Raw genomic sequence first — 516 nt, forward strand, 5'->3', positions numbered from 1 at the left:
TTGCTTAGTCTGTTATGCAATATATGAAGGCATGGAAAAAAATTTCATGACCGAATTTGTAGCTTTATTTTATCTTCTAAAATGTACAGCTTCCAAAGGAGATAAAAATCTGATAATAGAGTGTGATTCTCAAGCAGTGGTCATGTTTGTTCAAAAGCAAACCATTCCCTGGTGCTTTTAGTAGAATTGGTGGCATCTCAAAGACTACCTAGATAATATCTCTTGGAGCTTTGTTCACTATTACCGTGAAATGAATATTGTGACGGACAGAATAGCAGAACATGCAACAGCTACTAGAAGTTCTACTACATGGAATTCAACTTCAGCTTTTATTTTGTTTGATTTGGAATGGGAATTACAGATAGACCTTGTTATAGGTTTATGTAATTTCTTTTACTTTGGAACTCTGTTTTGCTGATGGTCATGCCGAATGTGATGCAGGGTTCTAAAGTGGTTTTGTAATTCTCATTTTTTTTTCATTTTTGATACAATTTGCTAACCTTTAATAAAATAAAA

This window comes from Macadamia integrifolia, chromosome 2 (assembly GCF_013358625.1).
Source record: "Macadamia integrifolia cultivar HAES 741 chromosome 2, SCU_Mint_v3, whole genome shotgun sequence".
NCBI classification, from domain to species: domain Eukaryota; kingdom Viridiplantae; phylum Streptophyta; class Magnoliopsida; order Proteales; family Proteaceae; genus Macadamia; species Macadamia integrifolia.